We start from the raw sequence: 10,917 nt of genomic DNA, 5'->3' as shown, positions 1-10,917 counted from the left end.
CCTAGCAAGGCCACTGATTCCTAGCCTTGGGCAGCCCAGGAAGGTTGAGGCCCAAGGCCCAGGCTTGTGCCTGCTTTGTGCCAAGAATCCAGAGCAAAGGAGAGAAATATGCTCCTCACAGCTGTGTGCCCAGACATGAGGACCTGAGATCACATCACTCCCTGGCTCAGAAGCCTTCTGTGGCTCAGCTCTGCCTGCACAATGAGGCCCGCCATCGGGCCTCCGTCCGCTCTCCAGCCCGGCTCCCTGTTAGCCCTGCAGCCTCCCGTGTCAGCCAAGGCAGGTGGCTCCCTGCTCCTGAGCAGCCACTGTACTCTTCACTCCCTGGAACTCAGGTGTCCCGGCTCCAGTCCACCTCTGAGTCCTGCTCAACTCCCAGGACTACTGCAATGCCCATCCTGACCATCCGAGCCAGCCTGCTTGATCTCCCACCCCAGCCCCAGAGCTCACCTGGTCCTGCCTCTCCTCCTGTTGAGGAGTCTCCCCCACTGGACTGTCCGGCTCTCCAGGTGAGGCCTGGACTCCCCGTCTGTGTGCCCCATAGCACCTGGTACTGTATACCTTGACTCTCGTAGGTGCCCAATAAACATTTGCTGAGTTGAATTGGTGTGAAGTGTGTGTGTGTGTTGAAGAGTCAGTGTGGGACTGGCTGGGAGGCACAGCTCAGAGAGTGTCCCATGACACAGGAGCAAGTCAAGGGGGGCGGACAGGAACATGCTGGTGGCACCAGTTGGTTCCCCGAGGCTGGTAATACTAAATGGAGACGGGGTGGCCAGAGCACAGTTCCTTGGAGGTGCCTGGGGGCACCAGGAGCCCTGAGAGAGACAGATTCCTGGGCCCACCCACAGCTGTTGGATAGACTCCTTGGCCCGAGGTTCAGGGATGTACTTCAGGCAGTGTTCTGGCAGTGGCCGCAGAGCCGGCTTGGAAGCGACTTGTGCAGCACAGAGGAACACAGCAAATCCTCCAGGGGCCCCGTGCAGATGAGCCTCACTCCTGCCCCGGCCACGGTCACACAGTGACTTTCCCTTTCCACCTGTCATGGGGTCTGCTCAACACCATGGAGTGGGGTCTTGAGACCTGAACTTGGACTTAGTGACCCTGGGGCTTCCTCCTCTGTCCCGTCAGCTGACCTGCTCTACAGCCAGGCTCCGCTGAGGAGTCCAGACATGGTGCTGCTGAGTCTTGGCTCCTTCTATGATAATAAGCCCCTACCTGGTGTCCCTGGAAGCCACATTACCCACTCGGGGTTACCTGGCTAGAGCCACGGGCACGAGCAGGTGTGTGAGTGACTCAGGCATGTGGTACTCCTACAAATGTTCTCCGAAGAGTCCTGGTCAGCACTCCAAGACGGAGCTCCTCCTGCTGCCCAGGCCCTCTGTGGACAATCAGACATCAATCCATCAGCACCTCTGCAAGACCGCGTGGTGGTAAGTTCTAAAAAGTGGCCCTAGTTCATTCTAATAGAACATTAGGTTACTGTGGCCTCTGCTGGCCCGACAAAGCCCTTTCGGTCAGTCCCCGCAGCAGTTGGTCATGCCTGGTACTCGGCAAGTGCATATGAAAAAGCCAGGGACGCTCTTGCATCTATAATGCCCAGCACCAGTCAGAAAGCCCCAAGTGAAACCAAAGCTTTGAGATGAAACTCAATTTTCCACTTCTGCGGACAGCTGAAACTGGAGCTCCTCTGTTGGCAGGTGGGGTCTCAGCTCTCCCTGGGGCCCTAAGTCCTTCAGCACTGCAGAGACCCAGGGCTACAAGCAGCAGATCAACATAACCAAAGGAACTCCCCCAGGGTAAGCGGGTACCCACATCAGATTCTCCGTGTCCGCAGTCGCTGGGGTTTATATAGCACTTGGGTCACTGCTATTGGTCCAAACTTATGCTAATTAGGGTTTGAAAAAAGGACCAATGCTTTTTTTTTATACTGTTTATTAAAAAAATTTACACCAATTAGGGGTTGGAACACACTGACGCTATTGGTCGACTCTCGGGCCCAGCTTCCCTTCAGTCTGCAGCACTGCCATGTCTCCTCAGGTCAGGAGGCCGAGGGCTAGGGAGTTGGACGGTCTGTGCTCGCAGGTTCCGGGCTGCAGCGTGGCGTGGAGCAGGCTTCTGTAGCCAGAGACTGACTGTAGAGAGTCCAGGCCTGGCCACGGAAGGGTGACAGGTCAGCACACCTTTGCCAGCACCTCAGGCTGCTGCACCTGCATGGCGGGGTCCAGCCGAGCTTGCTGCCCGGGCTCCCACCCACCTGCCGCCACCCCGCTGCTGCCACCCCGCCGCCGCTTCTCTTCTGGACCGTGAGCTGGTGCCCAGAGTGGCAGCCGGGAGCCCTGTCACAGAAAGTACGTGGTGGTAGCATTCTGGGAAACTCTGTGGGGAAAGCAGAGGGGGACAACTCAGGGACAGTCACTGCGATCATGACTCAAGATGACTGCACAACTCAGGCTGGGCCTCTGCCAGCAGATCCTAAAGACAGCAAGTCCTTAAACAGAACCAGGAGCCTGCTGGCCCACTGGCTGACGGAGGAACTGGCTTTGCAGCGGGGGCCGCTGGGGAGGCCGAAGTCTGGGGTCTGCTCCAGCAGGAGTGTGGCCTCCACCAGGGGTTCCTGCCTCCTCCAGGAAACTTCAGCTTTCCCCCCAGTGCCTTGCCCAAAGTCCAGCGCATTTCAACTACAGCATTTCTGTGCTGCTCAGCAGTAAGCAAAGCAAACACTTCAATTATTTTCTAATCTTGAACCAACCAGATTTCAACTATGTTTAAATACACAGACCAACCGATATTTGTTTTTTTTTTTGTTGTTTCTTTATTATTTTAAAATAAATAATATGTTGACTTGGCATGAAAAAAATTCTTGACCCAATTTATGAGAGTCAGACTTCTCTGACAGGGACAGCTACTTGCTATTCCTTCAGGGAGGATGAGAAATAGGGTGTGATAAGTTGGTCCTCAGAATCTTTAAAGACATAGCTGTGCTTTTGGATTAAATAAGCCAAGGCATCAGCTTAACCAAGGAGAGCCTGGTGAAAATGTCAGCATGGGTCATGAAAAAGAGCAGATTTAAACTTCAGAATCTTAAAACACACTTCTCAGAAGATCTACAATTAATCAACAAATAAATCATCTCTAGCAATTAGAGAAATGCAAATCAAGACTACTCTAAGATCCCATCTCACTCCAGTCAGAATGGCAGCTGTTATGAAGACAAACAACAATACGTGTTGGTGAGGGTGTGGGAAAAAGGCACACTCATACATTGCTGGGGGTACTGCAAATTGGTGCAGCCAATCTGGAAAGCAATATGGAGAATCCTTGGAAAACTGGGAATGGAACCACCATTTGACCCAGCTATCCCATTCCTTGGTCTATACCCAAAGGCCTTAAAATCAGCATACTACAGGGACCCAGCCTCATTAGTGTTTACAGCAGCATAATTCACAATAGCTAAACTGTGGAACCAACCTAGTTGCCCTTCAGTAGATGAATGGATAAAAACAATGTGGCATATATACACAATGGAATATTACTCAGCAATAAAAGAGAATAAAATCACGGCATTTGCAGGTAAATGGATAGAGCTGGAGAATATAATGCTAAGTGAAGTTAGCCAATCCCCCAAAATCAAATGCCAAATGTTTTCTCTGATTTAAGGATGCTGATTCATTATGTGGTTGGGGGGATTAGATGAACTCTAGATGGGGCAAAGGGGAGGGAGGGGAAGGCAGGGTAAATGGAGGTAGGAAAGATAGTGGAATGAGATGGACATCATTACCGCAAGTACATGTATGAAGAAACGAATGGTGTGATTCTACATTGTAGACAACCAGAGATATGACAAATTGTGCTCTATATGTGTAATATGAATTGTAATGCATTCTGCTGTCATGTATAACAAATTAGAATTAAAAAAATCAAAATTCTTAAAACAGATGTTAGAAAACATCAGCTCTGCAAACAATTGATGGTCAGTGTAGAGTTGTGCTTGACACACTTGAGTCGTTTTGCTCTGAAGGACTTTCAGCCGAATGGATGAGGCCCTTCTCTGCCTTTGAGGACCATCTCCTTTATTTAAAGTTAATGGGTGGTACATGTCATTCACATCTGCAAACTTCCTTCAGACTTGCCAAGTCAACACATGAAACTAACCATCCCAAGCACCCACACTTACTTTTCATTACCCCTGCTTCAGAAGAGCTAGGGCACTGGGGCACTCTGTATGTAGACAAGTGAGCCAGCCTTCCTTGGAGAAAATTCTGTCTTCTGGTCCTTTGAGAGCCAGTCTTGGAATTGTCGACAGGGTACATGGCTCAGTCCTGGAGGTGAGGGCACAGAAACCCCACTCTCTTCCATCCTCCCAGCAGGCCCGGGAGCGAGAAAGGAGCAGGCTGGGGACCCCAGGCTACAGACGGAAAATGGAATCTGGAAAATCTGGAGGCCAGAGCCACTCGTGAAACCTACGTGAGGACTTGGAAGGAATGCCCTGGTACAGGGGTGAGGAGTGAGCCGTCACACCCTCATCCTCAACGTGGAAAAATCTGGAACTCGCTCTTCCTTGTCGTGAGCACTCTGGTTTGGAGTGCCTGGCACGAGTATACATGTGTGTGCCTGTGTGTGCAGGGCCTATATTTGTGAGCACTCTCTGTCCTTAGACAAGTCAGTTGACCTTTGTGGGAGACTCTTTGTTTTTGAAGAGCACTTTTCCCGGGGGTGTGGTTGTGGGGAAGAGTGTAACAGGGAGTTTGGGGTGAGCCAGGGTCGGGAGGGGGTGTGATATGCTTCCCATATACTTTTGGGATTGGGGGAGCTTGGAGCTTGGAGGTTGATGAGAAGGGATAAGACAAATTTAGATACCTAGTGATTCCTTGGAAGGAAAACGACTCCGATTTTGACCTTTTCTCTTGATGATTCAAATTTAATGAAAAAAATGTGGATGCCTGGAGATAGCCCAGACCTCGACTGGCAGCAGGAAAACATAACATGATTCAGAGAAAAACTGACCCAAACCGGAGAAGTGGTTTCCACCTGAGAGTGACGGGAGGTGAGGTGTCTTTGGACTCTCTGGGGACTCCGGCAGCACCTGACACTGGTGGCCTGGGAACTGGCTGGTGCCTGAGCTGAGAGTCATCCTCAAGAGCTTTCACCCCTGGGGCCTGGGCTCGCACTCCTGAGGGGGCACTGGGAGAGAGTGTCCAGGGCCTTTGTAGCAGTCAGTCACCAGAGGGAGGGGGTGCTCTGTGGGAGTCTGTGAACTTGAGCAGGTGGCCATGAGAGTGAGAAGTTTGAATTAGAGAAACGATGTGTTTCACTGTTCCAGGACGGAGGCCTGTGTCACCGACCCTCTGGCCCTCTCCCTGTATCTCCAGCACTTGCCCGAGTGCCTGGTGTGTAGAAGTTTCCACAGGCATCACCCAGAGGGTGTAGACATTTGCTGAGAGCCACAGCTGAGTCGGAATGACGAAGGGAGTGGTTGAGAGGTGACACCAGTGAACCATGGAGATGATGCCGGTTATGTTAAGCTGTGTATTCAATTGTATATAGACCCCTGCTGTCCGCCTGGCCCCGCACTACTTTGGAGTTCTCGCAGGGATTCCTGGAGAGCTCGCATTGGCGGGGGAAGTGCCGGAGGAGGGATTTCTGGTTGGTGGTGTTCCTGGAAGGGCCATGTGGGGGACGTTCGGGGAGTTCGGAGAATAAAGGAGTTCCTGTTTTGAACCTACAAGTGCCTTGTGGCGGCTCGGTTATTTTGTGCCCAGCCAGACTGCTGCAGAAATTATCCTTAGCAAGGGAAAATCTAGACAGAGAAAATGCTTAGGTTGGTAAAAAAATTTGAGTCAAGGTTGTGTCTTCATGAGATCACATGTCTTTGGGGGGGACCCTGCCCATCTGGAGTGTGTCCTGCTTCCTTGGAGGTCTTCTGGCCCTTCCCCCTCCCCTCCTCCCTCCTTTCTCCTTTCCCTCCCTACTTGTCTTTCTTTCAGGGTTGTTGCAGGGGCTGAGGAGCACACCCCGTGAAGGATGAGGGTCCCTTGCAAAGCCAAGACTCACTCACTCCTCTCTGGGGAAGAGGTGGATAGTAAACCACGCAGAGTAAACCACCTTGCCACGGCTGTCTACACCCTGCGTCCACACTGCTGTTGAAGGCTCAGTAACACATGCCTGTAATCCCACAGCTCAGGAGGTTGAGGCAGGAGCAGTGCAAGTTCAAGGCCAGCCTCAGCAACTTAGCTAGTCACTAAACAACTTAGTGAGACCCTGTCTCAAAAAATAGAAAGGGCTGGGATGCCACCCAGTAGTAGAATACCCCTGGGTTAAACATCTAGTACCAAACAAACAAACAAAAACAAAAATAGACAACAACAAAAACCCAACCAATCAACCAACCAAACAAACAAACAAAACCCCTGACTCTCTGAAGTGTCTTGCGGTTGGTCTGCCGTGTGCTGCACATGATTGCTAACATTTATTCAGGACGTATTACTTGCCAGGCACTGTGCTAAGCACTTCACAAGCATTATCCAATTGAATCCTTACCATCAGCCTATGAAGCTTATGATGTAGTATCATGATTTTTAATAACTTTATTAAATAAAATTTACAAACCATTGGCTTACCTGTTTAAAGTGCATTTATGAAGTTGTGCAACCATCCCCATAATCTAATTTTAGAATGTTTTCGTCATTGATGAAGAAGCCTTGCACCCAGAAGCGATCCCTGCCCGTGCCCTCCTGCCCGCGCCCTCCTGCCCACCCCTTCCTGCCACCCAGGCAGCTGTGGCCGCCGGCTGGATTTCCCACCCCAGAGTTTCACATTGTGGCATCAGCGGATCAGGGTATTTGTGCTGGTGCTTCTGCCTAACATGCCATTTTGGAGTTCTGCAGATGCAGCAGGTTTTGGACTTCCTTCCTCCTGTTGCCGGACACCCTTCTGTTGTGTAAGTGTAACTGCATTTTGCTTCCTATTCACCAGATGCAGGGAATTCGGGGTGTCCCTACATTTTGAACATTCATGTTTGTTTTTGCTGGGGTGAGATGCTGTCATTGTCCCCATTTCACAGATGAGGAACAGGTTTAGAGGTTAGGTGGGGTTTCCCATGTCACACACCACTCGGGGCAGAACTCTGACCTCTCTGGGGGCAGCTGTGACCCAGGTCACTCCTGCACTGAGGTGACCTGTGCAGGGGCTCTGTTGATACCTTTCTTGGCTTCAGTCACACCTGGGCTCCAGGACTGCTGTGGCCTGGGAGGATGACAGGTGGTGAGGTGGGAGAAGGAGGCAGGGAGACTTGGTGTGAGCAGGGCCACGGAACACAGATGGCCAGGGGCCTGGGGACAGAGCACTGGGGGACATCTCTGGGTTTTCCCAGAAACCCTTCTGGACAGTTCTGGTAAAAACTGAATTTCCTGGAGCAGTAGAATGTGGGTTTGAGTCCATTAAAATTTGGATTATTAATGAAAATGTGATCTCAAAGCCTAGCAAAGCCTGGCAAATATTAATTGTAATTAGAAAAGAGATAATTGATTTTGGGATAGATTTTTAAAAAGTACACTTATTAACACTTAACAAAAATGTGCCGTGGGCAAAGCATTCAGAAATCCAAGAAGTAACCTTACATTTTAAAAATTCACAGTGTGGTGAAATGGAGAGGGTTCTGAATTATCACGCTTAGGCTGTGCCCTGGTCCAGGTAGAAGGCAGGGCGCTGTTTAGTGAATCTGCTGCCAGGATGGCCGCCAGCAGGACGGTGCCACCTGCTTCCTGCCCTGTAGGACATGAGTCACAGGGCACCAACGATGCCCCTGTGCCTGGGGTGGGAGCAGAGGGCTCCTGCAATGTGGGCAGTTCAGCCAGGGCAGGAGGGTCAGCTACAGCATGGGACATGTGCTTGTGGGGTGGCGAGGGGGTCAGGGGCCCTGCTGTCTTGACCATGTGGGGGTGAATGTTTTTCTGAGAGAAAGCAGGGCAGCAATGAGCAGAGGAGGGAAGCTAAGAGGAGCCAGTCCCCGGTGCCTGAGTTGGCACTGCTGTACTTCTCCACGTGACCTGTAGGGGGGGGCTGTCGTGCCACACAGCCACCTTGGGAAGAAGACAGCTGCGAGGAGCACCTAGGAGGCCAGGTGCCCCAAGGCAGCTGCTGCTTTCACGACAGACAACCCCGGGCATCTGCCCTTCTGTACTGGGTTTGTCCCCAAGAGCTTGGCTATGACCTGGGACCTAGGGATGCTCAAGTTGAAGAACCCCAGGCCTGGAGCAGGGTAGCACTGCTGAGATGGCGCACAGCAGATCAAGAAGCAGAGCTGGTGCGATGCGCAGCTTGCAGCACCCCACACTCAGCTCAGACCTCGATGTTCCAGCCCAGGTGATGACATTGGACTGCAGTGTGAGAGGCAGGGACCACACCTGGGTGTGGGGGGTGGGGGCAGAGAAGATACAGGTCCTCCCAGTTGCCTGGTCTCCTGTCACGGAGCGCTGGTGTCTGAGAGCGGAGGAGTGGTGTGGCCAGTGGATGGGGCTTGGGCTACTGTCTCGAATGTCCTCAGAGTTGTTGAGAAACCTGGGCACCAGCGACTCCGTCAGTTAGGGTTGGGTGTCAGCAGAGTTTTAGGCATTGAGTGGGTGACTTGGGGGAGGCAGAGGACAGGTAAGGGCAGGGATCTGTAGAGCAGTCTGTGTCTGTAGAACGGCAGTCCCTCCATTTTGCAAAGCAGAAGTTTGCCAGAGCCACTGGGTTTTGAGTCTAAGTGCTCAGGTGGAAATAACCTGTTCCTTGAGGGTCCATCTGCCTGGCCCAACCCTAAGACACAAACGGATCAGTCAGTCGTGTGAATAAGAACGAGCACCTGTGGGCTTACCATTCAGCCAGAGGCACTGGACGCCTGGGCATATCAAACCCTCATCAGTAAAACCAGGCCCACGAGCTTACAGAACACCAGACCACTGAACGAAGTGACCCCCTTACTCGAGGCCCGTACAAGGAGGAGTACCTCAAGACTGGACACGGAGGCCCCTGTCCATCATCCGGTCACTTGCTATGAGCCAGGAGAATCACTGTGGCAATGAACCTCTGATTTCCTGTCCCATCGGGCTTTCGTGGAGTGGGGTTTCTCCTGCCTGTGCTGACCACAGGGCCCACTCCCACTCTCAGCTGACATCTTAGGATGACACTGCTGTCCTTCAGGTTCCTGTGCTTTGACAGTTCTGTGCCCTGAACAGTTCCTGGCTGGTTCCCCATCTCATCTGGCCACCTACCTTGGTGTCCGCCTTCCCCTGGGCTCTCAGTTCAGCCTCCTGAACCCTGAGGCTGCCTTAGCCCCCCTGGGCACATCGTGGTGTGAAGTGTGCTGTTGACTCGAGTGTTACTGATATGAGAAATTAAGACTGGAATAAAGGCACCTGTGATGGCCTGGCTCACGACTCCAGGGGACCCACAAGTATTCAGTGACCGGCCACCGGTGAAGGTGGTGCAGCCTGGGAACTGGCTGTGATTCAGTAAGTTCTGACGCCGTGGAGAGACACAGACTTCTTTGGTCTGTCAACAGCATAGCACGCTCACCACAGGGTTTGTAGCTTTCATTAGGTTTCTGATGGGATCCACCAGCCCCCCATGAAGATCTACTGCCCTCTGTGCTTGCTGAATGATATGAGCAGCTCATGACTTCAGCTTCCAACGTGTGTGTGCCTGGGTCATAAACATTCTCCAGGAGAGGCCACACGCACAGTACGACAGGGTGTTACACTGTGCTGTGCTGCGGGTGCCCAGCATCTCCTTTTCTCTGTTCCCTTTCAGACGAGTGACACCGCCCAGGTTAGAGTCCTGTGTGTTACCAGAGAAGTCCTCTTTCTCACCTGGAGAGCTGGTAAGCCCACTCTCTGGGATCCCAGAAATATTTTGGTTCAGCCCCACCACCTGCCTCCGAGTCCCAACAGCCGTCACCTCATCTAGCCAGAGAGGACCTGGAGGAAGCCCGTGCGCCGCTGCTTCTCCAGCACATTTAGACAGCCGGCTTCTCCAGGGTTTCTTAGAAATGGAGGCGAATCTTTCCTGAATCCAAAGACCAAATGTGGGCTCCTGTGTGAGTCCTGGTGCCACAGAGGGAAGCCCGGAGTGGAGGCTCCTCTGAGAGAGGAAGAAGGTTCTGGAAATGCCACTGAGGGCCTGGGTGGAGACAGGTTTAGAGTCGAGAGCAGCAGAATGGCACCTGGCTCCAACTGGTTTCATCTTTAAAACATTTTACACTTTCTTTTAAGGAGTATTTTAAAATTTTAAATATTTAAAACACTTAGAAAATTACAGATAATAATGTAGTGTGTGTGTGTGTGTGTGTGTGTGTGTGTGTGTAGCTCTTTGCCACCCGTTTTAATTAAATAGATTAAATAGATGTTAAAATTTTGCCTACTTCAGATATTTTTCAAGTCATTTTCAGTGTCTTTATTTCTAGTTTTCTTTTTCTTTTGTGAAAACATTACAGATACAGGGGCTGAGGTTGTGGCTCAGTAGCACGCTTGCCTGGCATGTGTGAGGCACTGAGTTCAATTCTCAGCACCACGTATAAATAAATAAAGGTCAACAACTAAAAAAAAAAAACAAACCCTATAGACAGAGCCATGGCTGTGGGCTTCAGTAGGATTCCCTGCACTGCTTTCCCTGGGTGGCTGTTGGAGACAGCTCCCACGTTCCCGTGTTTCTTGTGAGCAGAACCTTAGTTCTGAACTACCATTTTACGGGTGTTTGCCCAGCAGTCAGTCGTAGCAACAGTGTCCCCTCTGAGCAGAGGCAGCTTTGCGTACCGTGTGCCATCATAAAGACAGGCAAAGGGTGTGCGTTCTGGCAGTGCATGGTAAAGCCTGGGATCTCACCACAGTGCACACCCTGAGCATGCAGAGCACCCACCCGGACTGCCCTCAGCACCCCGCT

The sequence above is a fragment of the Urocitellus parryii genome, chromosome 9, assembly GCF_045843805.1.
Source record: "Urocitellus parryii isolate mUroPar1 chromosome 9, mUroPar1.hap1, whole genome shotgun sequence".
Taxonomy (NCBI): domain Eukaryota; kingdom Metazoa; phylum Chordata; class Mammalia; order Rodentia; family Sciuridae; genus Urocitellus; species Urocitellus parryii.
This window is presented reverse-complemented; position numbering follows the sequence as displayed.